General features: G+C 35.9%; 1 long non-coding RNA gene across 1 annotated transcript; it reads left to right on the top strand.

Annotated features, from left to right (window-relative positions):
• The first annotated feature begins 215 nt into the window (after window positions 1–215).
• On the top strand, window positions 216–25,963 carry LOC140858124 (uncharacterized). The gene is made up of 4 exons (XR_012141431.1): window positions 216–820; window positions 16,334–16,375; window positions 25,359–25,538; window positions 25,611–25,963. It is a non-coding gene; the product is annotated as an uncharacterized lncRNA (long non-coding RNA).
• Window positions 25,964–25,976: the final 13 nt, after the last annotated feature.

The raw sequence follows: 25,976 nt of genomic DNA on the forward strand, positions 1-25,976 counted from the left end.
ATAGGTATTAGGAACTATAATTCATTATGATTAATTAAAACAAATTTAAAAAAATTATTAATTTTTTAAAAAAAATAAAATTAATTATTAGTGATAGTATTAGTGATGAAAAATATCATTACTAATACTTATTAGCGATGGTATTAGTGATGATACCGTCATCTTTAATATTTTTTTAAAAATTATTTAATTTAAAAATAAAAAAATAGAGATGGTATTAGTGACAATATTTTTTATCACTAATAATTATTAGTGACAACATTAGCTATGAAAATACCATCACTAATATTTTTAATATTTTTATAAATTTAATTTAAAAATTAAAAAATAATTAGCGATGGAGTTCTTGCATCGCTAACACCATCGCTAATAGTCATATTAGCGACGGTGATATTTTTCATCACTAATAAGAATATTTAGCGATAAAATTTTTTTAGATTAACTGTTATAATAGAATTAGCGACGGTGACATTATTAACGATGGCTACCGGACTATTAGCTATGACAAATAGCCATCATTAATGGTCCGAATTCTTGTTGTGTTTATGCAAATATGGAATACATTGCCAATGCATTTTGATTGTCTATATTATTTCGATGTTAGGCCATTATGGATGCTATTTTTGTAGTTTTTGATGCAGATAATTTATTTGAAGGATATTTCAAAATGATAATAAATAGTTATTACAAAATATTTAATATCATTTCACTTATTTGAGGAAATACTAATCACCAAATTTTATTGATTAAATTTGTATTATTTTTTTGTAGATCATTGAAAAGCTTTGTTTCAAATTTGATGATACATCTATTGTCCAAGGTATGTATGCAGCATTTTATTCTTATTTTATTTTTGGAATATCATAATGCATTGTTAATTATATTTTTTATTTGGATTGCTTTAATTGTTGGTTATAGAACTTCTATAATATTTTGATTTGTCACGAAAATATGCTAAAGCAAAAAAAATTGATAGAGTTAACATAGAAGCAGCAAGAATTTTGCATTTTACTTTTTTTTTAGATTTAGTTTAATGATGATTATACTTTTTTGGATTGCAGCTTCTTTCTTTCCAAAAAAAAGGTATAGGTCAACGTAAAACATATAGGCAAAATCGAATAAGAAGAATAAGCATTAGAAACCAAAAAAGAAGTCTAAATTTATCAAAAAATAACAATTGCTCAGGTGCAATCATTTCAAATAAATGATTTGCGCATATACATTGTCGTTCCATAGTGAATAATGCAGAGAATTTGCAATCCATAGCATTCAAAAGAATTGAAGTTTCAGATCGAGATGGAATATCCAATGATTGTAGGAGTGCAAATATTGATATTGATACCTATAGAGCTTTTCATACTGAAATTGTTCAAAATGAACAAACAAAAATAAGCGTAAATAACTTTTCTTTTGAGGATGATTTGGAATCAATTATGAAAAAAGGTGCAGTCTTTTATTTTCAATGCTTGATAATTTTTAGATCGAATCTATGATATAAAATTTTTATCTAACTTTTTTTCATACCAGTTGGCAACCAATTATTATCTAATGAAGAAAATATGAACACAACTTCATTTAAGAGACCAAGTTAAGTATTTTCGTGATGCTATTTTATCAAAGAAAATAAATCTAATTTTGACAATCATAAATAAAAAAAATCTTTTTTTCATATTTCTTTCTAATGTTGTAGGAAACTTTATAGAGCCATTGAATTTGGGATCATTTGAATATGAATATCAATTTTATGGAGCATTATTTTGGTACAAAGAACATATATGAAAATTGTGAACTACATCTAGACCTGTATTTGCTCTATGTTATCATCAAGGAAAGATTTATTTGCTATTCCTAAAAAAAACTCTAGCTTTTTTGGATGCTTTGTTGGATCATAGCGGGGAAAAAGGCTTCAAAATTTTGAGAAAATATGAGAACATATAACTCGATATTTGCATTTACATCGATGGGAGCCAAAATTAACAATATAATTAATAAAAAACTAGGACCTTATATATTCCATATCAATGGTTAGAATCATCACAGAATGGGTTCGCTTCTTCGATTAATGAAGAAAAATCTAAATTTGTACAGTTTTATATATATATATATATATATATGTATGATACTACGAATGAGGTGGATAATAGGATGAAGGCATTGAATTCAAATGATGATTAAACTGATATGGATCGAGATATTATTCAAGGATTGATCAAGATGTTTGATGATAAAAATGAAATTGTCAAAGCTTTCAGGTTGGTAAGAGATCATTTTTAGCAATCAAAATTTTCTCCAGTGTAATTAAAATTATTAGGAGCGCCATAGAGATGGTCTACAATATTGGTCGCCTTCATGCTGTGAAATAGCTGGGCTAATTGTTGGTGATTTAGAACAGCTAATCATCAGTGTGATATTGTTGTTGAACATAAAATAGATGGTCTAAAATATATAAGTGATTTGCATCCCAATTTCATGGCTATGCAGTATCTAATTTTATTTTCATATAGTGAGAATGGTTTTAGAATTGACATTAGATACAGAAGCTCCTCGGACAAACGCTCCACCATTAGACAGTGTGTTACTATGAGAGAGTTTTATGTATATGGAATACAACAAAGAGCTAATGAAGGCAAAACATAGATAAGAGGAGGCAGATTATTCCAACAATATAGTCGATATTTTTTCTTGTATTGAAGAGGAGAGATTAGATTATATCAGAAGAAATCAAAAGGATTTATGTTCAAAAATTTATCAGAAAATTAGAGATGCAGTCATTGATGGTGATGTTGATGGAAATACAATTGAAAAAAGAATCATATTACCATCAAATTTTACTCGCAGTCCAAGATATATGATTCAAAATTATCAAAATGTAATCGTGATTTGCAAATGGCATGGACATCCTGATTTATTCATCATATTTACCTGTAATGCATAGTGGATTGAGATTCAAGATGCTTTAAAAATAACTCTGATCAAAGATTTGAGGATAGATCTGAAATTGTTAGTCAAGTTTTCAAAATGAAACTCAAAGAATTAATATCAGATATAATGAAGAGGCATCATTTTGGAAAAATAGCTGCAGGTAATATACTATTTGATAGCATGGATTATTTATTAGTGTAATAATTTATATGATTATGGATGATATTTTGATGTATTTATTTTTAATATCTTTTGCAGTTTTATAGACAATAGAATTTCAGAAATGGGGTTTGCCATATGTTCATATCTTGCTCTGGCTAAAATTAGAATATAAATATCCAATAGTGGAGGATATTAATTCTATCATTAGTGCAAAATTATTTGACAGATTAATTGATCCTATAGCATATGACTACATCATAAAATTTATGATGCATGGTCTATGTGGTACAGCTAATCCTAAATCACCATTATGGGTAAAGGTTATTGTTCGAAAAGATTTTTAAAAAAATTGCAAGATCAAACAATGATAGATGAAAATGGATATGCCATTTATAGAAGGAGAAATGATGGTCGCTGTGCCATCAAAAATGGAATATAGCTTGATAATAGATTTATTGTTCCATATAATTTGCATTTGATTATGCGTTATCAAGAACATATAAATATCGAATGGTGTAATAAGTCAAGATTGATCAAATATCTATTTAAATATATTAGTGAAAGAGTTAATAGAATAAGAGCTGTTGTGACAAAAAATATATCAGTCAATAACAATACTGAAAAAAAATAATATGAGCAAGTTGATGAGATTAAGACATATCTTGACTATAGATATTTATCAGCATATGAAGCTACATGGAGATTATTTTTATTTGATATTCACTTTAGAGAACCGACTCTTGAATGATTGATTGTACATCTTCTATTTATAAATAGAATAACTTATCATGAAAGCCAGAGTTTGGTATCCATTCTTAAAAGAAAAAATGCATCAAAGACTATGTTTACAGAAGGAATGAGAACCAATGAAATGTATGATGATGCTTGGCATTTAACTTATGCTGAATTTTCGACAAAATGAGTATAGAATTCTAAGGATAAAATCTAAATAAAAAAAAATTGAAAAATCGAATAGGTAGAATTATTAATATCCATCCTAGCTTGGGTGAATTATATTATTTGAGAATACTTTTGAATGTGGTAAAAGGGTCAAGAAATTATGATGAGATTAAAACTATAAATTCTACTGTTCATCCAATATTTCAGTCTGCATGTAGCACGCTTGATTTATTAGGTGATGATAAAAAATGGCATAAAGCATTGAATGAAGCTTCTTAGTGGACAACTTCATCAGAATTAAGATAGCTATTTGTTATTTTGATTATTTATTGTGAAGTGGCTAAACCGAAGAAATTATTGAAAAATGCATTAGAAAAACTTTTTGGATGACATCATCAGTAAGCTTAGATATATATTAGAGCTTCCTAATCTTCAAATTCTAGAATTATAGTTAAAAAATTATGTTCTATCTGAATTAAAAAAATTATTCAATAAAAATATCCATTCTCTTTCAGATTATAATCTTCTGGATGCCAAATAGGATTATGATTGAAGAATTAAAAAATAGGTTGTTGAGTGAAGAATTAGATTATGATATATATGAATTACAAGAACAACATTCATCATTATTTGAAAAATTAAATAAGCAACAAAAAAAAATCTATGAATCTGTATTGGATGCTGTCAATGGAAACAAAGGTGGAATTTTTTTTTGTATATGGTCATGGAGGAACAGTAAAATTTTTCTCTAGCAAACAATCATTTCAAAAATCCGATCTGAAAGAAAAGTTGTGTTGATTGTAGCTTCCTCAAGAATAGCATCACTTTTATAGCCTGATGGACGAGCCGCATATTCAAGATTTAAAATATTAATTCAAATTGATAAATATTCTACATGTGAAACAAAGAAAGGAACTCAACTCGCAAAATTGATTGAATCTACAAGTTTGATAGTTTGAAATGAAGCTCCAATGAATCATAAAAATTATTTTGAAGCATTAGATAAATCATTAAGAAAAATTCTTCAGAATAATGATTTGTATGGATAGAAAAAATCATTTGATGTAAAATCATACTTCTTGGAGGTGATTTTTGATAAATTTTTCCAGTTGTTATTGGCGGAGACGGAGCTGAAACAGTTGATGCGTCAATAAGTCGATCATACTTATGGGATAGCTGCAAAATATTTTTTCTGACAACAAAAATGAGATTATTGAATGATAATATTAATGAAAATTTCAAGATAGTATTGACTAATTTTAGTAAATGGATTTTGGATGTTGGAGATGAAAAAGTTTCTGCCATTAAATTGGAACAAGCTGAAGAGGAACCGGCATGGATTAGAATTTTAGATAATTTGCTTATAAAAATAGATAAAAATCATATACAAAGTATTACTTCCAAAGTTTATGTGAATTTTGAGAATAATTATTTTGATACAGTATATCTAAAAGAAAGGGCTATTATTGCATCTACGAATGAAATGATTGATGAGATAAATAGTTACTTACTTTCTTTGGTCCCGGCTGAAAAAAAGACATATCTAAGTTCTGACATAATATGCAAATTATCAACAGATGTAGCAGCTGAAGATGTTAATTATCCAATTGAATTTTTAAATTCTTTGAAATTTAATGATGTTGGTGCAGAATTCCGCCGACGTCGGAGAAGCTGGAGTCGAGAGGATCGCATCCGCCGTCGGGACCTGCAAAAAAAGTCTAAATCGGAGTTGGGGGTACTCCGACAAGACCCTCCGATGCTCAAGTCAGTACTCTGCCTCAAAAGAAATGGAGTACTCAAATGAGATTTTAGCAGAGTTTTGAGATAGAGTTTAGAGTTTAGAGAAGAACGTATCTGGGGATCTCTTTTTATAGACGGAGAGCATAACTGATTAACAGCGACGTCTGTAACCGCCTGGTAGTGGGCTGTTCAGGGCCACGTGGAGTTTGTTACGGAGAGTAGTGGCATCAGGGGGTCGTTCAGGGTCACGTGAAGTTTGTTATGGAGAGTGGAGTGGTGTCCGTTGTCGCGACTTGCCAGAAAGTAGTGGGGCCACATAGAATCTATTACAGAGAGTGGAGTAAGGTAGTGGCCATTGTCGTGACTTGCCAAAGAGTTCGGGCCTGACGGCTGAAGCTCGGCTGGGACGTCTGATGGAGCGGAATGGCTCTCTATCTCAGCAATCCAAGAGAAGCTCGGATGTTTTTGAGATTGCTGACGAGTCTACTGTTGTCGGATGTCTTGGACACTGATTGGGTACTGATGCTGCAGGCGGAAGTCATCTGCTGTAGAAGCTCGGACGGAGACTTTCTGTTGGAGAAGTTCGATAAGAATCCAGTTGCTAGGAGAGCCCATCTGGGATTTACCTGATGTGGAAGCTCATCTGTAGATTGTCAGTCGGAGAGATCCGATTTCATGAGGAATCCGACAGAGGATCGTCTGACAGTGGAGTTTGGATGGTGCTGTGGAGGTTCGTCCATTGGAGGAGTCTTGAGGATACTGGAGAAGGTCGAATGTTGGAGGAGTCTGTGATTCAATTCTGTCGTAGAAGTTCGGACTGAGTCTGACTCTTGTAGGAGTTCAGATAGAGACTTCTTATTGTACAAGCTCGGACGAAGGCCGGCTGTCGTGGAAGCTCGGATGGAGACTTCTTATTGTAGAAGTTCCGCTGCTGGAGAAGCTCGGTCATCGACGAAGTTCGAAAAAAGTTTGGAGTAGAGATTCGACTGGTGGAGCCTGTCCATTGTAGGAGTTCGTCTGTGATCTATCCACTATAGAAGTTCGGATGGAGTCTGACTCTTATAGGAGCTCGGATGAAATCTGCTTGCAATAGAAGTTTGGGGTAGAGATCCGGTTCTTGTAGGAGCTCGGGTGAAATCCGGAAGGCGGTCGACCGTCGTAGAAACTTGAATGGGGTCTAGTTACCGTACAAGTCCTGCTATTGGAGAAGCTTGGACATTGACGAAGTTCGGAAGAAGTTTGGAATAAAGTCATTCGTGGCCGGAAGAAGTCTGGAAGAAATTCGGAGAATGATCGATCACTGTAAAAAATTGGCTGATAGTGAAGCCCAGAGAGAATTTGGAGTAGTCTGGTAGATGAATAGGGGAGCTCATTATTGGAGAAGTTCGGATGGCATTATGGAAGCTCGGACAGTCGAGGGAGTTCAGAAAGACGCCATACAAGGTCGGAAGTCGGAAAAACCCTAGAAGGGTCGGCCTTTTACAAACTTCGGCTGGGGGTATTTTATACCCAACACCAGTCCCCCTACTTTCGAGTTCGGGTTCCGAATGAAGGAAGTACAGAGAAATTTTCACAGCCGAAGTTGTCTTCCTCGATTTTTGTACTTAGTTGTTTTCAGATATTTTGGTGTTTGGCGCGCTGGTGCTGGAGCCTTTTCGAATCGAAGCGATCTGAAAAGATTTTTTCAAAATTTTTATTGGAGCGTTGCTCTAGGTACGGTGCAATAATAGTTCTATCAGTTGTCGGCCACTTTCAGCTGCCTGCCATGATGAATGGGACACGTGGCGGTTGTAGATCGGCCAGAGGAGATCCACGATCATTATTCCGTCGGACCTCGTCGCCTATTTAAACCCACCTCCCTCCTTCAAGGGTTTCACTCTGCCTGAAAGTTTCTTCGGTCCCTCCTTCCTGAGAGTTTCGTTCTTCCCCAGCATCCTTTTCGGCCTTAGGTGTTCTTCGAGTCGTCCCCATCTCTGCATCTCTGCATCCTTCGAACAGCCTAGGTTAGTTCTAGAACTCCCCTCTTTTCTTTTTTTTTCTCTTACTGTTCTTCTTCCATTTTTCTTCCTTTACATTCCACTTGTTCGATTTTCTGCGAGCATCCTGTTTCTTATTTTTTCTAATTTTTTTAGGATTTTTAGGATTTTCACTCGATTCAAAATGACCTCCAGCACTTCCTCCTCTAGCAGTTCTAGGAGTTCGTCCGTTCCAACCTCTCAAAATCTTAGTTCTGTAGATGAACCTCATTCGATCTTTGTACCAGACACTATCCTCAGCTCTTTGACTCCGGAGGAACTCTCATTGATTAGGATTCAGTACGGGGTTCCTCCGGAGTACGAGCTGGAGCTTCCCGGGCTGACTGGTCAGGCTAGCGCTCCTCCCTCCGGCTGCTTCTGTTTATACCAAGAAGCTTTCTGTGCCGGGCTTCGACTTCCACTTCCACCTTTTGTTATTGCTCTCTTCTGCTTCTTAAACATTTCTTTAGTTTTTGTAGCGTCGAACTCCTTTAGGTTTCTGATAAGATTTCTTTCCTTCTGTAGTTTAGCTGAAGTTCGGCCGACTCTTTCTTTGTTTAGAAATTTCTATATGTTCAAGCGTCATCTCTCGGCAAAGGACTGGTGGTACTTCTTCCCTCAGTTCGGTAGAAAGGGGCTGCTGAAAGGTGCCCCCTCTTTTATTCATAACTGGAAGGAGAGGTTCTTCTATGTCCGATGCCCATCCTTGGAGCTAGGGTTGCCCCCCTAGGGCTCCCTGAGGGATTCCGTCCGTCGGGCTTCTAGCCTGGGACAGGATGACCTTGAGGCCTCCAATAAACTCGAGGCTTATCCAGCCCCTTTTCTCTCCAACCTCCTGAAGAAATAACTCTTGTTTAACATCGGCCTAAGCCCTCTCAACCCTGCCGGTATATTTTTTTTTTTGCTTCCTCTTTCTTCTTGTTCCTTTGTTAAGCTGTGTCGATCCTCATTCACTGCAGATATGGACGCTAACGCAGCTCGAATGCTAGCCTAGGGTCTCAAGACCCATAAAAGGAAAGGTGCAGCATCCTCGGGGGCGGCAAAGAGGGCAAAGGCAGAAGAGACCAGCTCGGCCGCACCTGCCCAAGCGGCCATTGCCGTCGACTCTCCCTCCAACGTCGAGCTTGCAGTCCCCTAGGCCTCTTTAAGGAGCCCCCCGACTAAGGTTCCTGCTCCAGAGGCTTGGTCCGAGGAGGCACCGGGGGCCGAACGAAGAAGGAGAAAGAAGACATTGGTCTGCAAGAGCCGCAGCAGCAGGGCTGCCATCGAGGAGGCCGATGGCTCCGAAGAAGATCCGGGGGAAAATCCCTTCAACAATAGGGATATAATAAAGAGATTGGTCGATGGGTGCATCCTGCCTGAGGTCGTCCATAGGACCGTTCACGTCGATCCTGAGCAGCGAGTCTGGGACTCTCTGGGGTCCTTTCTCGAGATAGGTCAATTTACTCATTTCTTCTTCTCGTCTTTTTGCTTAGCTTATTTCTCAACTTTTATATTGACTCCCTGGCCGCTCTTGTAGATTGGACACCAGCTCATCGCTAACATCGAGGTGATGAACAATGCTAGGAAGGAGGCTGCCCAAGCGGAGGAAGGCCGCCTGGCCGAGGCTGCCCGCCTCAAGGAGAAGATCGTCGAAGTCGCGAATCTCCAAGAGGCACTGCAGAAGGAAGAGCAAACCTCGACGGACTTGAGGGCCACCTTGGAGGAGGAAAGAAAGAAAGCAGAGGCTGAGGTCTCCGAGTTGAAGGCGCAGATCCCGACCCTGGTTTCGGAGGCAACGATCCGGGCAGTGGAGGAGTTCAAAACCTCCTCCGAGATGAGGGATCTGAAGGTCGAGTTCAGCCAGACCGCCTTCATCAAGGGCTTTGAGCTCTGTCAAGAGAAGGTGGCCGGGAAGTTTCCCGAGCTGGACCTCGGCTTCCTAGATGAGGCATCCAATGACGAAGTCGAGCCTTCTGAGGCTGCTGCCGGTCTTTCTCCAGTCGAGACTTCCTTGACTATCGCAGCTGCCGCGGTCGATCTTTCGGGGATGTCGAGCTCCCCCACTTCTACCCCAGAGGTCCGAAACCTCTAAATTTGTATTCTCCTTTTTTTTTGCAACTTTTTCTCATTCTCTTATACTTAAGAACTACTTAATCAATGAAATCAGGTTCTTCTTTACAAAGGGCTCCTCTTTTTTACTCTGCATTCTTTTTCTTCTCTTTTGTTTTCTGGCACTGATTTGTGTTATGGCGCTCTTGTCTTCCAACGACAGTGCCCCGCCGAAGCTCTTCCCTTACCACGAGGGATTCCTCTGAAGTTGATGGTCCGGGACCTCAGAAGGAAAGTTCGTCGCCTGACGAAGAAATCCAAGAAGCTGGATGACGAACGTCACCGACTGAGGAAGAGCTATTCGGAAGTCACTGCGAAGGCTGCTCACTTTCGGGACCTCCATAAAAAGGGCTTCATAGACTACATCCGGAGGAAGGCTGACTTCGTGAAGGAGCTTGAGGAACTCCAAAAATGTGCCAGCGACCGATCTTGGACTCAAGCTTCCAAGATCAGCTCCCTTGAGGTCGAGCTGGTGGCTGCACAGAAGAAGATCGGCCAGTTGGAAGGGAGCTCGTCCTGGCTCACAACTCAGGCCGACTGCGATCGAGACTGGTCGAAGAAATTCTTCGACCTTCAGAAGCAGCTGCAGGATGCCGAGGCGGACTACAACGCCTATCGAGTCGGCTGGTGCGGGCAAATAGACGACTATTGAAGGAAGCTCAAGACGGTGACCGACGAGGCTGCCCGCCTTCAGAGGCAGTTGTCTGAGAGAGTCCAGGCCGTTTCTGCACAAGGCTCCGACGAGCTTCGCTTTTTGAGGGGGACCATGGAAGAACTGTCCGTGACCCTTGGGTAGGAGAAAGCCGAACTGCAGCGGTTGAAGATTCAGCTGGCCTATGAGCAGCAGGCAGTCAAAGATGCCGAGATAGAGTCCAAAGTTCTGAGGAAGAGGCTTCGGGAGTCGGAGGGCGAGAGTCGGCGGTTCCACCAAATGTATCGGGAGATGCTGTTAAGAAAGAAAGAACTAGAAGAAGAAATCGAAAACTTAAAGCAATCCTCGATGATGGCTGGAACCGAGAGTTCGAAGTCTGAAGAAGCCGAGCTTCCTTAGAGTTTCTTTATCTTTTGTTCTTCCATGTGTTCTTTTTTTTTCTTATCGTTTTTCTTTTTTGGCCTTCAAAGGCTTTGTAATGCACACTTTACTAATAAAATGAAAAGAAACTTTCTCATTACCTTGTTTATTTTTGCTTTGAGTTGTTGTTTACCGAACTTCTTCGTCTTTTGTCTTGTTTGATGTCGACATTGTTTGAAGATTTCTGATCATCGCCGTGTTGATTTGTCGAAGGTCTTTTCGAAGTCACTCGAGTTTGATGCTTCCTTCCGGTACTCGAGCTTGGGAGCCCGAACTTCTCATTACCTTGAGAAAGTCAATTTTCTTCTGTCAGTGTTGGATTTCCTCTTGGAGACTGAGGGTTTTTGATAAGAGTCTCCTTCCTCGTTGAGATGAGGTTCCTTGTGTCTTTGATGTAGATGAGGTTCCTTGTGTCTTTGATGTAGACGAGGTTCCTTGTGTCTTTGATGTAGTTTATTTTTTTCTTATCACTGACGTGGCTCGTCACTTTCCCTTTTTCTCTCCTCTTTTTTTTTGTGTTCAAGTGAGGGTTTTTCCTCTGCTCTTAACGAGGTCATAGGGGTATAGAGGAGCTATTGAGGAGGCTTTCTTCCTCATTCGATCTGGAACGATCGGGTCTTCGTTGGTGTCAGGATGAGGTTCTCCTCCTGTTCCTGACACAATCAATTTCAGCTCATGTTAGGACGAGGTTCTTCTCCTGTTTCTAACAGGACTGTGGGGGCACGTAAGGGCTGTTGCAAGGACCTCTCCCCCCATCCGGTCTCTAAATAACTGGGCCTTCGATCTTGCTCATGTTAGGATGAGGTTCTCCTCCTGTTCTTAACATGGCTGTGGGGGTACATAAGAGCCGTTGCAAGGGCCTCTCCCCCCATCCAATCTCTAAATAACTGAGCCTTCGACTTTACTCATGTTAGGATGAGGTTCTCCTCCTGTTCCTAACATGGCTGTGGGGGCACATAAGGGCTGTTACAAGGGCCTCTCCCTCCATCCGATCTCTAAATAACCGGACCTTCGACTTTGCTCATGTTAGGACGAGGTTCTCCTCCTGTTCCTAACATGACTGTGGAGGCACATAAGGGCCGTTGCAAGGGCCTCTCCCCCCATCCGGTCTCTAAATAACCGGGCCTTCAATTTTGCTCATGTTAGGATGAGATTCTTCTCCTATTCCTAATATGGCCTCTCCCCCCATCCGATCTTTAAATAATCGGGCCTTCGACTTTGCTCATGTTAGGATGAGATTCTCCTCATGTTCCTAACATGGCTGTAGGGGCACATAAGGGTCATTGCAAGGGCCTCTCCCCCATTCAGTCTTTAAATAATCGAACCTTCAACTTTGCTCATGTTAGGATGAGGTTCTCCTCCTGTTCCTAACATGGCTGTGGAGGCACATAAGGGCCGTTGCAAGGGCCTCTCCCCCATCCGATCTTTAAATAATCGGACCTTCGACTTTGCTCATGTTAGGACGAGGTTCTCCTCCTGTTCCTAACACGCTTAGTTTTGATTGTCAGAAGGAGCTACTCTTTGTCGTTACGAGCTCATGCTAAAACAAAAGATATGCAAATATGAAAGAAACTTTTATCTAAGATAGAGTTATTGGTAATATATTCATAGATTTTTCGAATCCCATTGTCGCGGAAGGTCTGCTCCTCATCGGGATCCTCTAGAGATGGAGTTGATGATCCCAATTGGAGGCCGATCTTCAGGCTGCTCCTCCCTCCTTGGCGGCTCCGGTTGTGGCAGGGCCCTCGGCCGATCTTTCCTACCTTCAAGCCGACGTCGAATGAATCTGTCGAGCCGACCTCATCTGATGAGCTCCTCGATCTTGTCTCGGAGCAGAATGCACTCTTCCATGTCGTGGTCGTGGTCACGATGATAGAGGCAGAACTTGTTAGGGTTGCGCTTTTTGGGGTGTGTGCGCATCCTTTTCGGTCTTAGTAGCTGCTCTTTGACCTCCATCAACACTTGAATTTTTGATGCATTGAGAGGGGCATAGCTGTGGAATCTTCCTGGGGGAGAGCTCCATCGAACTCTGCGGTCTGGGCTTCTCTGCCTACGAGCTCGGGGAGGAGTCTGAGCATGCTTGTGTCCAGAGGGAGTTTGAGAACGTGGTCGAGCTTCACTCGATTCTTTTTTAGCTGCGGGCTTGTTGGAGTCTCTCGCCTGCCGCTCCTTCGCGGCCTCCTCGTCCTTCATCTTGAAGGCTTCTTCTGCTCGGGCATATCCTTCGGCCTGAGCCAGTAAATCAGCAAAAATCTCTGGGATATTTTTTTTTCAGGAAAAATAGAAGATCGTTCTTTTGAAGATCGTTCTTCAGGGCGGCCATTGCAACCGATTGGTCCAAGTTTCGGACCTCCAATGCGGCGGCGTTAAAATGGTTGACGTAAGTTCGGATGGATTCTCCCTCCTTTTGCTTGATGTTGATGAGGAACTCCGAACCTCTCCGGAGATGCTGGCTGCTGATGAAATGAGCAACAAACTGATGGCTCATCTGGTCAAAAGAGAAGATAGTACCCGACTTCAATGTCGAGTATCAATTTCTTGCTGCTTCCTTCAAGGTAGATGGAAAAGCTTGGCACAAGATGGCATCTGGCGCGCCATGGAGCAGCATCATTGTCTGGAAGGCCTCCAAGTGGTCAATCGGATCTGAGGTCCCATCGTAGCTCTCGAATTAGGAGAGCTTGAAGTTCGGTGAGATTGATTCCTGCATAATCATCTGAGAGAAAGGAGGGTCAGTGCAGATGTCCTCACCGTAAGCAGTGGGAGCATGGCAGAGCTCTTCGATCTGTCGGTTCATCTTCTGGAATCTTTGATCCAGGAGGTCCTCTCGACTGTGAGTCTTGAGGGTCTTCTGGTGGAATGGAGGTAGGGACTCTCCGGGGGTGGAATCATGATCGGATGGAGGGCTCTCCACCTTCTGCTTTCCCTTTTCGGGGAAGACAGGGCGACTGGCCCAAGTGGCCCGCCTGATCGTCGGATTCTGAAACTCCGGTGATGCTCTTTCCAGCCACACTGATGCCTGTGGCTGCTGCGACTGCTACTGCATGGCCTACACTGCTTCGGTGAAGTCCTTGACCTGCTGAACCAGCAAGTCAAACTGCTCCATGCCGACTGTCGTTGCCGAAGGAGGAGGAGCTTGAGAAACTGGAGACGAGGCCAGAGCTTGCAGATCTCATTGGGATCTGGCCGTGGAGGCCGTGGATCGCTTGGTGGATGCCTTTCGGGGAGACATCAGGTAGAGATCTGGCAGGATAAGGAAAAGAAGATGTCGGAGAAGATGACCGAAGACAGTCCCGTTGAGCACTCCTTTAAGAACAAGGGTACTGCGAAGACACAGCCCTTCTTTTAGCGTCAATTTTGTTGGTGCAGAATTCCGTCGATGTCGGAGAAGCTGGAGTCGAGAGGATCGTGCGAAAAGAAGTACAGCTAATAGTACGATAAACAGGGGCACTATCTCGGAGAGAGACTCAGTGAAATAGACGTCCGCTGCCGGGACCTGCAAGAAAAGTCTAAACCAGAGTTGGGGGTGCTCCGGCAAGATCCTTCGATGCTCAAGTCAGTACTCTGTCTCAATAGAAATGGAGCACTCAAATAGGATTTTAGCAGAGTTTCGAGATAAAGTTTAGAGCTTAGAGAAGAACGTATTTGGGGGTCCCTTTTTATAGATGGAGAGCGTAACTGATTGACAGTGACATCTGTAACCGCCTGGTAGTGGGCTGTTCAGGACCACACGAAGTTTGTTACGAAGAGTAGTGGCATCAGGGGGCCGTTCAGGACCACGTGAAGTTTGCTATGGAGAGTTGAGTGGTGTCCGTTGTCGTGACTTATCAGAGAGTAGTGAGGCCGTGTGGAATCTGTTACAGAGAGTGGAGTAAGGTAGTGGCCATTGTCGTGACTTGCCAGAGAGTTTGAGCCTGACGGTTGAAGCTCGGCTAGGACGTCTGATGGAGCGGAATGGCTCTCTGTCTCAGTAATCCAGGAGAAGCTCGGATATTTTCGAGGTTGCTGACGAGTCTACTATTGTCGGATGCCTTGGACGTTGATTGGACGCTGATGCTGTAGGCGGAAGTCATCTGCTGTAGAAGCTCGGACGGAGATTTTCTGTTGGAGAAGTCCGATAAGAGTCCAATTGCTAGGAGAGTCCGTCTGGGATTTGCCTGATGTGGAAGCTCGTCTGTAGAATGTCTGCTGGAGAGGTCCGGTTTCATGAGAAATCCGACAGAGGATCGTCCGAAATATTTTTTATAATTTATATGTATAGAAAAAATATGTATAGAAAAAATATTATCATTATTATTAAAATAATTTTTATAATTTATATGTATAGAAAAAATATGTCTATCGATATGCTTGACGTCAAAATTTTATATGGATGTACAAACACAAGAAATAATAGAGTATTGAAATAGGTGAGGCACAAAAAAATTGATATTATGTCCTAAATGAAACAACAACTGGGCACAATAATTTAAACATAATTATTAATTTATGCATAGGATGGGAGCACAAGTTCTTTCGATTGAATATGTAGAGAAGGGACAATAGCCTATTGTCGATCCTCAATATGAAGTCACCGTAAATAGAAAAATAATTGAAGATTTGCTAGAATTGAATTCGCATGATTATCAGGTATGATTCAAAATAATTGATAAATTATAATACTCTTTTTTGGATCCTTGAAATATTCTCTTTTTTTTTTAGGATACAAAATTTACATATAAAGCTATTCTTTAAGAAATCGAAACTTCTCATGGATAGTTGTACAAAGCATGCTATAACTATAAAACTGTTGTCAAAATTTATGGTGACATATTCTGATGCAATCAATGCAATAAAAATGACCAACCTCTAGTGCCATGATAATATCATGATATCTTCTTGATTATTATTTTTCTCTTTGAATGAATGCATATTTTAAATATAAAAATTAATATTCATTCAATTGAATTTCTTAGGTACAAATTGAATGCCATTGTTGAGGACATTACTGGAATAACAAATTTTATTATATTTGAAAAATTAGCATAGCAATTAATAGGTGTTTCAATGTTGAATCTTGTGACTGATCAAAGGTCTGATAGATTCACTCTACCAACTGTGATTAGGAAGATCGTTAATATCACTTATATCTTTCAAATTATATTTGGATCATAAAGTTTCAATGATAATAATCATACTTTGAAAGTGACAAATATTTTTAGAAATCATGAATCTGAACCAATTAATTTGTCTGAAAGTTTTATGGCTACATCTTTCATGTCCTAAATATTGGAGGAATCCGCTTTTTCAACTCTTGAAAAATAAATTCAATGTGAACTTTTTCAAAGAACCACTCCCTTACAAAGAACATCAAGCACAGAACAGTAATATATTTTAATTACTAAAAATTTTCTTTCAAAATATAAAGCTCAGATAAATTTTATCACCTATGCAGGGAATCGCTGACAACACTGCCAACAAAAAAATTACGTGCAAGGTATTTTCACATCTTATTTCTCATTTCTTTCATAAAAAAATCTTTATAATTTGATCACAATTTTAATATTTTTTTATAATATTTATGCAGTTTGAACGAGCATTCAAAAGGCATTGAAGATTAAAGTTTTCTTAAAATCTTACTTTGTATTTTATCAACACTCCCTGCATAGCATGGGTCCTATGCTAGTATATATATAGTTATAGCCTTGATAGTTTGGAGTCTTAAAAGGAGCATATTGGGATAAATTTAATGTCAGAGAAATTCTTTGTCTATAGCTCTGATGAAGAAAAAATATACTATTTTATCGGATTGGGCTATATAGTATAATTAATAATGAGACAGATATTTAATGTAGTTTAGTTCTTTATTTTCAAATTTTTTTAATCAAAATATCTTTTCCCTCCAAAATATAAGAAGTCATAATAATCAACAAGATATTATATAAAAATATAAAAAATCATATATATTATTGAAGATATCATGAAATAAAGAAAAAAGTACTATTATTACTTTCTGATATCTTATATGATTCTTATATGATTTTCTATGAATCCTATGATATTTCAGATAATATTATGATATCTTGTGCTTGGTATGATATCTTGTATCAGTAATATTATTTTTGATAATTATTCATAGGATGTTATACCATTATTATGATGTTCTATTATTTTTTATGATATTCTATTGATTGTTATGATATTTTGTTATTATCTATAACATCTTGATCAAGCATGAGCAAAATAGAGTAAAAAGAGGTAAAGGGCATTTTAGTCAAAAAATTTGAGAAAAAAATGCTAAGCTATATTAAATGTCCATTTCCTTTAATAATTATGCTACGTGGCCTAATTGGGTGAAATTGTATACTTTTTATCCACCGAAGGTGGTAGACAAAGAATTTCTCTTTAATGTCAAATCTACGTCTTAGCTTTGTCAGCTAGGTCTTTTATCATTGCACTAAGCAATGGCCTTTTAAAAATTTATCACCAACAAGTCCAGCATAACACGTTGGAAATGCATGATCTGAAAGTATCAAGATATGGGCCATTGCGATGCATTCTAATTGGCATTTGTTATTATTATTTTTATGGGGGAGATCATTGTGAAAGTCTTCTTGTGTAATATAATAACTAGTTGTGAGGCTGCGCATTGCACGTAGGTTCTACATCATAGAATTGATCATTTATTAAAAAAATATTTTAACTTAATTACTTTAAAAATTCTAAAATTTTTGGAAATTTTTATATTTATCCTAGACTTCTATTTGTTGCAATTACGTCCTACAACATTCAAGATATTTCAATTTCTTCTCCGGCTATTATTTTCGTCTAATTACCATGATGGAAATGGTTGGATGTGGTCATGTGCCATCATGTGATGATTAATGGAAGATGATATGGCAGAGACTGCTTATGTGGCAGGTGAGTTCTTTTTTTTTCTTTATAGCCTTTCTCTAGCTAGGGTTTCAGTTTTTTTTTCTTTGAATTGCCTCCTTCCTGTCCGATGAATGGAACCGATGAGCTTTTGTATTTGATATACATTTTGAGGAGCAGTGGTGATTGGTCTGATCCCTTCTCTATTCGGCCACTAAGGTAAAATATTTCGCTTGCATCCCCCATATATCTCTTTTTCTTTTTTCCCATGATCTATTAGTTTAATGAGATAGCATTACTTATTTGACTTAAGAAAGTGGTCCCAAGACTGTATCGTCAAGTAGATTTTTAGCTTTTAGCAGAAAGCGGTCCCAAGACTCTATTGTCATCTTATGGGATGTTGAAGATATTGTTATTTTGAGAAAAGTGATCTTGATGTGTTTTCTCTCTTTTAGATCTAACTGTACAAGTGAAGTTAAATTAATCTTTTTGTTTGATTAAAATTTAATTTTTTGCATATTTTGAGATTATTGCCTCTTATGTCATGTAGAATGGGCAGTCTCACTATAGCTATGCATCATGATGGAAAATTTATGAACAAGGATGGATGCATTGATTATTTTGGAGGGAATGTGGCATTTTATAACATCCAGGATATAAAACATATATCTTGTAAGTAATTAATTGATATGGAAAAGGAACTATGTGTAGATAAAGTCCTAAGATTATTCTACAGGGTCGAATGATACTCAAAGAATGAGGATGCTATTTGAAGATAATCAACTTAAGCAGATGATAGAATTGGCATTGGATACAATATAGTATCTAAATATTTATGTGGAATATGAAGAGTTAGTTGATGAAGATATCCATGCTGATGAAGCTATCAATATTCCAACTATTGAAGCACCCAATATTCTAATTAGTCAAGTAGCTATTACTGCAGTTACTGAAGCCAATGTACCAGTTAGTGAAGTACTCAAAGATGGAGGATAAAGAAGCATAGTATAGAAAGGGACTGAAAAAGAGATTCAGAAAAGGCACAAGCAAATAGTTAGGAGACCTACAACTAGATCTCAAAGCAAAGAAAAAAAAGCAAGTAGTTGAGAGATCCAGGACTAGGGCTCAAAGCAAAAAAAAAATATAGTAATAGAGAGACCTATGACTAAGGCTCAAAGAAAAAGAAATAAGAAGATAACAAAGACATCTAAGTCTTGAAGGGGTCAAGCTTTTTTGGATGTTGACTATGGCCCAGATGATGATAGTGAATTAATAAGCAATGAAGATAATTTAACTATTGATCTACTAACTGATGATGAAGAGCTAAGGAATGCATGGAGAGCAGCTGAGGAAGCAAGAAGTAAGACAAATGATATTATTTATTGATTTCAAAAAGAGCAGCCAACACTTATGGATGTCACTATTAGACCTACCAATCAGAGTGCTGGTGTAGATGAAGTAGAAGAAGACACTGTGCACTATAGTGAGTATCTTGATTTTTCAGAATTTGAGACTCCTGTGTCACGCTCTGAAAATGAGACTAGTGAGATTATGAGAAAGAAGAAATGGGCATATTTCAATCTAAAAACTGACATGCGAGATGTGAAGTTTTGTAAAGAAATGACATTCAGTACAATTGAAGAATTCAAAGATGCTGTAGTTAAGTACAGTGTTGCTCAAAGATATGATCTAAGGTTTAGCAAAAATAAGGTCAATAGAGCTGAGGTTAAATATACTCTCAATGATTGTTCTTTTAGAATATGGTGTTCATTTGAAAATACTATAGAAAAATTTCAAATTAAAACTTATGTAGGAGAGCACAGATGTGTAAAGACCCATAAGAACAGATAAATAACTGCCACTACAACAAAACAGGTTATCAACGATGAAAAATTTTCATTGCTAATAATCAATTTTCATTGCTAATAATTATTAGCGATGAAATATTTATCGTTAATTATTTATCATAAATAATCACGTCATTGATAATATTTTATGATGAAAAAAATATTTCATCCCTAATAAATGATATTTACAATGAATAATTTTTATCAATAAAATAATTTTATCAACAAATTTTAATCATAAAAAATATTTAGATGAATTATAATATCATTAAAAATAAAAATTAATAGCAATAAAAATATTTTCATTACTATTAAGTTAATTAAAATATTTTTTGAAATAAAATTTTTAAAAACTTTTAGTGGCAAAAAATTTTCATCACAATAAATATTTTTGCAATAAAAATTTTTTGTCGTTATTAATTTAATAAAAAAAATTTAAAAAAATAAAATTAAATAATATTAGTGATAAAAATCTTACATCGTAAATAAGATAATTTTTGATAAAAAATTTCATCACTAATAATTATTTACGATGAATAATCTTTCATCGCTATTAATTATATGTAAAATTTTAATAATTTTATATTTATTAAAAAATTAAATTATCATACTAAAATATTTTTGATGATCAATATTTTATCAAAAGTAATTCCATCAATAATAATTTAATCATATTTTTTAAAAAATAATTTATGAATATATTTTTTTAATTTATATCTATAATATTTTTTATAAATTAAATAAAATAAAATAATAAATTTAAATAATAAATTGATAAATCAATTTTATTATTTTATTATATTAATATAAATATACAAGAGATTTTAAATAAAAATAAAAATGTACATCAAGAAGCCGTCAAGTGTCGGCATTTGGAGAACGAGCTAGAGAAGGAGAGCGCTCGAAAGAGCTCGGACCGACCTACTGCTACCTCATCAGCTGTATCGTCTGCTCCATCTGCACCATCCACTCCATCATCTGGATCTAGAATGCTGATACTCACCGATACGTACAGCTAACTCCTGAGATCGTTGCTCAGTCTGTCTCTGTACCTCCATCAGTCGAGCCTCACACAGAATGGATGTCAGCCCTAGATGAGCATGACGATGAGGTAGCAGTGATCCCATACCTTAGACTCCTAATATAACAGGATCTCGTACCAAGTACCTGATCACAGATCTCATCATCTATGGGTGAGGTCGAGACCTCAAATGCGGACGGCGACAGCGGCAGATGCGATGGTGGCTGGATGACAGATGCGACGGGGAGAGGGGGGAGAGCAGAGAGGGGGAGGGGGGGACCACTTTTGTGTGAAACTAGGAGGAGGGGGAGGGGAAGAAAATAGATTTCGGGATGGGACTTGACGAGACGCGACCTATTAGCAATGAAAATTTTCGTCGCTAATAATTTATTTTCATCACTAATAGTTGCTTAAAAAATATTATTTATAATGAAAGAAAAAATTTGATCGCTAATAATATTATTAATAATAAATAAATTTCATCGTTAATAGTTTCCATAAAAAAAAATATTTTTTGCTAAAAAAGTTTTTCCATTAAAAAAAATTATTTACGACAAAAAGCTTTGCATCATTAATTATGTTATTAGTGATGAAAAAATATTTTCATTGCTAATAATTGCTGAATTTTTTTTTTTTTTTTCAAAAAATTTATGATGAAAATAAACATTAGCCATGTGATGCAATTTAACTCCTTGGTTGGTGGGTCTTCCATAGAAAGTTTATATATATATATATATATATATATATATATATATATATATATATATGTATATATATATGTATATATATATATGTATATATATATGTATATATATATATGTATATATATATGTATATATATATATATGTATATATATATATATATATAGTCAAGTTTGGATCAGATCGACAGTATTTAGACTCAGATATGATCATATCAAAATTCTTTAATAGAAGTTCTAAATCAATGATTCAAGCTGTTGAATATGATCTAATATTTCAAAGCTGCTTGCACATAAAAAATCATATGATTTCTAATTCTTAACTTATGTAAGAATCAAAAATTAAATAGTCCAAATAAAATTAAATTAGATATATTTTTTTGATCATTTGATATATAGGTTAGGGATCTTCAAATCATATAATATTTTTGTATACCAGCAGTTTTGAAATAGTAGATTACATCCAATGATTTGGATCATTAATATATGATTTTTATTGTCCAGTTTTGATTTAATCAGATCTAAACATGTATATATTGCTTAGAAAGGATAAATACTTTGTAATCCTTACTGGCCTCTAAAGGTTTTATGATAGGTACCTCAAGTATTAATGCATGGTTCTTACCACTAAAGATCCCACCATAGGTACCTCAACGATTCATACATCATCTTATCATGTCAGAATCCACTTATATTTTAGACCATAATTGTGAAGTTATAATATAAGATGGAAAACCAACATAAACGTAAAAAAAAAGATTTAGAGATACAAGTTTGGTTTTGTTTAGAATTGAATGAACAGTACTGTTTGATATTTATATGAGAATGAATTTAGAATTGGGATCCAAGTTTTTCAATAAAAAATTATTTAAACTACATTGTCTAGGATGCATATCAGGTGACTTTGTTTTAATTTGCTTATCTAATCTATTATTTTCATCATAAATATATATTATTTACAACGAAATATTTTTGTTGCAACTAATATGTTATTTTTAAATTTTTAAAAATTTTTAAGTATTAGTGATGAAATATTTTCATCATAAAAAGATGTATTAGCGATGGAAATAAGTTTTTCTGTCACTAATAGTCAAATTTTTAAAATTTTAAAATTTTTTATTTTTCACATATTAGCGACAAAAAATTTTTATCATAAATCATCAAGGATTTTGTGATGGATAAGTAATATTCCATTGTAAATATGGATTATTTATGAGCAACCTTTTCATCGCAACTAATCTTTTATTTTTAAATTTTTAAACTTTTTAAATATTAGCAACGCAAAAGTTTCATCGTAAAAATAGGATTATTAACGACGGAAAACTTATTTTCCATCGCAAAACCCTTGATTATTTATGATGAAAATATTTTTGTTGCTAATAGTCTAGTTTTTGAAAATTAAAAATTTTTTATTTTTCATATATTAGTGATGAAAAATATTCATCATAAATAATCAACAGTTTTATGATGGAAAATAAAATTTTCATCACAAATACGAGATTATTTATGATGTAACATTTTCATTGCAAATAATTTATATTTTTTTAAATTTTTAAATTTTTTTTTTATTATTATTAGTGATGAAATATTTTCATCATCAAAATTTCAGTATTAGCCACATAATAAAATTATTCATCACAAATATGTAAATTATTTATGATGAAAATTATTTCATCACTAATCCTGGAGTTTTTGAATTTTTAATTTTTTTTTATTTTTTCACATATTAGCAATGAAAAAGATTCATCATAAATGATTAGTATTTGATGATGAAAAGTGAGCTTTCTGTTGTAAATATTTTATTATCTATGACATAATCTTTGCATCATAAATAATCTTTAATTTTTAGATTTTTTAATTTTTTAATTTTTTCTTAAATATTATCGATGAAATTTTTATCGTTAATAATTTTTATTTATGACATAAAAGATATTTTCATCATAAATAAGGTAATTATTTTTCTTCAAATATTAGTGACAAAAATTTTTATCATAAATAACAGATATTTATGACAGAAAATCTCTTTTCATCATAAACACTTGCATTATTTATGATGAAAAGTTTTTCATTGAAAATATTTGAAAATTTAAAATTAAAATAATATTTTATAATTTACAATGAAAATAATCATCACAAATTAATTGTATGTACGATGAATTTTTTTTCATCATTAATATTTTTTATTTGTGATGAAAATATAATATCATTGTAAATAATTTTTTATTAGTGATAAAAATTTTAAATCATCGTAAATAGCTTTATTTGCGATAAAAAAAATTTTCAATGTAAAAAAATTTATCACAAAAACTCTCTTTTCTTATAGTGTGCTAGATGGATTGTGATGGAATTTTTGGAGAAGCTGAAGTAATGTCCTATATATAAGCCATGGGATATGAAGCATGATATTAGGACAAAATATGAAGTTGATGTGATGGTCACCAAATATTGAAGGGCAAGACAAATGGTATTGGAGAAGATTAAAGGGTCCCATCACAAGCACTATGCAAGTTTATATGATTACTGTGAGGAGCTTAAAAGGAGCAATAAGGAGACCACAGTCATTTTGAAGATTAATAGGACTGATGATGGTCCACTTACAGAGGTTGTACATAAGATTTAAAGCTTTTAGAAAGGGTTTCTTGATAGCTTGCATGCTTATTATTGGGGTTGATAGATGTTTCCTAACATAGTTTTGTAAAAGTGAATTGTTAGCTATCATTGGAAGAGATGCCAATAATCAAATGTTCCTAATTGGATGGGCTCTGGTTGAGGTAGAATGCAGAGATTCTTGATCTTGGTTCATTAACCTTTTAGCTAAGGATTTACAACTTAGAGATGGGTTGGGTTGGACATTTATCAGTGATCAACAAAAGATAAAAATTTAGATTCTTTTATAACTTCTGCTTTTCTTATTTCAATATCTAACTTTTGTTACATGCTTCTAAGCAGGGTTTAGTTCAAGCAGTTGCTGATTTACTACCATGTGTTGAGCATAGACATGTGCAAGGCATATTTATGAAAATTAGAGAAAAAAGTATGAGGGTGGGGTTCTGAAATCTACCTTCTTTAAGATATCAAAGTGCACCACAGAAAGAGATTTTCTTGATGTGCTGGATGAGATAAAGAGATTATCTGAGGAGGCATGGAGAGACTTCACAGAGAATAATCCAAGAAGATTTTTGAAGGCTATTTTCAGTCCATTCCCACAGTGTGATGTGGTTGACAAAAATATGGCAGAGACATTCAACTCATACATAATTAGGGCAAGAGAGAAGTTAGTTATTGACATGCTTGAAGATATAAAGAGGGCAATAATGGTAAGGATGGCAAAAAAGAGGGAGGAAATTGACAAGTGGCATGGAAGACTATCCCCTCGGATTCAAGAAAAGATAGAGAGACATAAAGTTGAAAGTAGATGGTGTGAGGCTATTTATAATGGAGATAGAAAATATGAGGTGACATATAAGGAACAGTCTTATGAAGTTAATTTATTGGGTAGGAGTTGTGCTTGCAATGCATGGAATTTGACAGGTATACCATGTGTTCATGCCATTTCTGCAATATGGCATAAAAATGATGATGCTGAAGATTATATTGCAGAGTGGTATACCAAAGATTCTTGGAGATGGTGCTATGAGTTTATTTCACAACTTGTGAATGGAGAGAGAGCTTTGGCTTAGGACTGGTGCAGAGGCAGTCCTACCTCCACCTGTGAGAGTTATGTCAGGTAGGCCTAAAAAAAATAAAAAAATGGGCCCACACGAGGGCTCCAAGAATTTTCATAAGCTTTCAGAAAGATATATGACCTATCAAATATCTTTTCAGAGAGGTCATAACAAGCAATGATGTCCTAAGATGAGTAAGACATCATCAAGTATTCCAACTCATGATGTACTAGCAAAAAGACCAAAGAGTAGGCCAAAGAAAATCCAAGTTATTCTGCTCTAGGATGTTACTCATTACTTAACCTAATGTTATGTTATAAGTCACTTCTTGTTAGTTAGTAATTGATAACAACTTGTCTTCTTTTGATGCTAGATTACAAGTCCAACAGCAAGCTGAGCAAAGCTACCTTTAAAGAAAAGGATTACAAGTAATGAACAGCAGCTGTCCCAATTGCAAGCCTCCATCAAAAGAAGTAAACGACTAAGACAGGAAAGATTACCATAGGGTTTTGGCCTTCATGTGTGTCCTACTACTGGAAAAAGATTTTATATGGTAAGTTTAGTTTAGCTTTGTTGTAATAATAGCCTAAATATACTAATTTGTTTGTATTTTTTTTTTGTATAGGACTCAAGCAGGGTTAGACATATCAATGGGGAAGCTGGAAGTAAAGCTGTAAAGGAATCAGTAAGAGTACACCTAGATATCCAGAGAAATATTATCATGTCAGGATATAGTCAACCTACTTCTTCTCAGCCAGGCACAGAAGGAAGCAGTACTGGGAGGATCATTTTTGGGGGTTATATTTTTGAATGTCAGAAGATAGTATATAGGCTGTGGTTGTTAGGTCTTTATGGATCAATGTCCTTAAATTATGTTTGTAGATCAATGTCCTATGTGGTGTAACCTTGTTTAGTTTGTGGATCAATATTCTGTGAGATGTTTATCTTGTAATGTGATATACAGTTGGTTACATCTTATTTTATAAATGAA

Source organism: Elaeis guineensis, chromosome 5 (assembly GCF_000442705.2).
Source record: "Elaeis guineensis isolate ETL-2024a chromosome 5, EG11, whole genome shotgun sequence".
Lineage (NCBI taxonomy): Eukaryota > Viridiplantae > Streptophyta > Magnoliopsida > Arecales > Arecaceae > Elaeis > Elaeis guineensis.